Genomic DNA, 3,359 nt, shown 5'->3' on the forward strand with positions numbered 1-3,359 from the left:
AATAGCCAGGACTTGGTCGATAACTGCTAGCTTTCTTATTAATTTTGACTTGTCTTCCAACTCAGGACCAACCAGAGAAAACCAAATATTTTTCCCAAACCAACTCCACTAGATGCTCACTTCTAGTCAGCCCAGCTCCAGCTCCCCGTGCCAACAGCCTTCAACCTGAGCACAACTGAAACCTCCCTGCTCTAGCACACGCTGAATACACAGCCCCTGTTCTCATCTGGTGGTCTTTGTTCATTTCCACACTTTCCAGTCCTGTAAATTTGCTTCTAACCCAAAACAGCCTCACTTCAGGTCTGGACTACCACATGAGCCTGGCAGAAATCTCGATGCTCGGTCCATTCAGCCTTCACTCGTTGCCTCCTGAGTCTCTTCAAATCCTGTGACCCCGTCATTAAGTTAAATTTAAACCCACCAGTGACTCTCTACAGCTCAGGAACAAAGCATTACTTCCATTTCAGGGCTGGACTGGGATGTGGTTATATGTGCTTGTTCTCAAGGTAGACAGACAGCTGGGTTCAAGTCCAACTATAAACGTGTGTCTTACAAGTTCCAGGTCTCAGTTTCTTCACCTTTAATATGGGCACACTAATGCCTCCTTTATGAGATTGCTACAAGTTGTGAGAATTAATGAGATCATTTATTCCTTAAACCAACAGATAATTATTGATTGTCTGTTATGTCCCAAACACTGGATATACAGCAGTGCACAAAACAAGTCGCTCCCCTACCTTTGGGGGTATTATATTCTACTTTGGGGAGACAGAAAACACAGACATACACAATGTATCAGGCGATTGATGGGGATGCAAAATGATACAGTCTCTTTGGAAAACACTTTGGCTGTTTCTTAAAAAAGTAAACATTACTTTACCATATGATTCTGCAATCTCACTCCTATGCATTTGCCCAAGATAAATGAAGTTTATTTATAATCACCAAACATTGGCAACAACTCAAACGTACTTTAACGGGTGAATGGATAAACAAACCGTGATATATCCGTAAAATGGAATACTACTAAGCCGTGAAAAGGAGCAGATTACTGCTACACTTCACGGCATGTTATGCTCGGTGAAAGAATCCTGACTCGGGGACTACATACCCATATGATTCCATTTATAGGACAACTTAAAGAAAGCAAAACCATAGGAACAGAAAATAGATCAGTGGTCCCCAAAGGCTGGAGGTAAGGCGGGGGCTTGGCTTGACCATAAGGGACCACTAGGGAATTTTAGGGGGGTTGATGGAACTCTTTTCGGTGGTGGTGGTGGTTGCATGACTCTATGTATTTGTCAAAACTCATAGAACTTACACCAAAAGGGTGAATTTTACTCCATGTAAATTGTATCTCAAAAAATATATCAGTGCCAAGAATATAATATGTAAATGTTCAAAGGAAAAGAAAGCAGGAAAAAGTGCTAGGAAGCGGCAGACAACGGGATTCAGGGAGGACACCGGGGTAGAGACCCAAGCGCTGTGCTGACATTTGAGGTGAAACCTCCAAGAGGCAGAGACAGGACGCCCAGATGGCCTGAGGCTGGAGGATGAAGGAGCTACCTTACCTGAAAGAACTGTGATGGCCGCGATGTTTTATACACGGAAAGGAGGGGTATTATTACTCTCTTGCTTGGCCTTCTCTGGCCTCGGGGTCCATCTTTGTAAAGTGGCCTCAGAGGGTTGTGAGACCTCCTCTGGCCACGCTGTCTGAATTTGCACCTCTCTCCCATTTTTGTCTTTTCTTTGGCACTGACCGCCCCATATGTGACTGATCTTGCCTATTGCCTGTCTCTTCCCCTGGCATGACAGCAGCGACTTTCGCAGTCTGGGCACCGAAACGGTATTTGGCTCATGGGATCTGCCCAATAGATACGTTTAATCAACGAATAGGCATATCTTAGAGATCACAGTATCTCTAGCAATTAGCCGGGGGGCTGAGCTAGAGGAGGTGGGTGACATATTTGCTCAGTGAATGAATGAAATCACATGCATGAGAGCACAGAGTTAGGAAGAGAAAACAGAACTCAATTTCGGCTGAGGGAGAGCCCTAGTTTTTTCGGTGTCTGTGACAATAGAGTTCTTATTAAAACGTGCTTTAGCGAACAGAAACAGGTCTTTTAATCTTGAACCTCTATTGTCATTCATTAGGCACCTGTTCCCACGGCCATAAATGCCCTGCTCTCTCCAGCAGGAGGGGTCGGTTTGGAGACACCCACGAATCGTCCACGAATCTCGGGGCCAGCTCTGCGGGATCCGCGTCCACTTGGCTGGAGGGCAGCGGCTCACCCTCCTCTCCAGGATAATCCGTTTCTAGGTGAGGACAGACCGGCTGCAGCCCGCCCGGCTCCCGCGTGTTTACTAGGCGCGTTTCCAGTCTGTTTCATATGGATTAGGCGGAGGCACGGCGTCCTCGCGTGTTTCTCGGTGCATTTCAGAACCTTGTGAAATTACATTATAGATTCATCGTATAAACAGGATACGGAGCACAGCCCTCGTCAGGCGGCCTCACAGTCAGACCGCAGCGATCGCGGGGCCAACTGACACGGAGGCTGGCTGCGTGCAAAACCTGTGCAATAAACTGGTCACATGTTTGTTTATTTAATCTCCAGCTTCTAAAAGCCAATTTGGTAGCGAAAATAACCTTTTTTTTTTTGCACACTTCAGCTGGGAGGTAATAGGACGAGGGAGCTGACTGGCAGATGGCAATGCAGAAGGTGCCCCCTTTAACAGGACTGTGGGTTGGGGCAAGGTGAATGACAGCTACTCGCCAGCCGTGCGGCCTTGAGCAAGGTACTAAACCCTTTTGAGCCTCAGTTTCCTCATTATAGACATGAGAATATCTATAAATATCCGTGCCATGTTATAAGAAGTGAATTACACATAAATTACAAGCAAACTACACCTGTCTATGGCCATGCTACCCTGATCAAGCTGGATCCCATTTCATCTCGGAAGCTAAGCAGGGTCTAGCCTGGTTAGTACTTGGATGGGAGACCACCTAGGAAGACCAGGTGCTGTAGGCATAAAAAATAAAAAAATAAGGGATTGTAAACTGACAAGGTCCTTGCAATCTGTGAGGTCAACCAAGGGTTGCCTAAAAAAAATAAAATAAAATAAAATAAGTTAAAAAAATAATAAAAAGAACACAAGTAAACTACATGCGTCATGTGTGAGCACAGAACCTGACAGTAAGTAGTAGGTGCTGAGCAAATGTTAGCTATTTCAGTGGACTTCACTTGTTCATTCATTCATTCATCACTATTATTTCCTGAATAAATATTGAGAACATACCACAGTCACCCATATACCTGAAAAAGCTTGACCTTCACACTTAAGAGTCCTGGGTTTGAGCT

The 3,359-nt window shown here is 45.2% G+C and overlaps 1 pseudogene; it reads left to right on the forward strand.

Annotated features, from left to right (window-relative positions):
• Positions 1-2,910: 2,910 nt before the first annotated feature.
• LOC120605862 (uncharacterized) lies at positions 2,911-3,029 on the forward strand (annotated as a pseudogene).
• Positions 3,030-3,359: the final 330 nt, after the last annotated feature.

The sequence above is a fragment of the Pteropus medius genome, unplaced genomic scaffold (genome assembly GCF_902729225.1).
Source record: "Pteropus medius unplaced genomic scaffold, Ma_sr-lr_union100, whole genome shotgun sequence".
Taxonomy (NCBI): Eukaryota; Metazoa; Chordata; class Mammalia; order Chiroptera; family Pteropodidae; genus Pteropus; species Pteropus medius.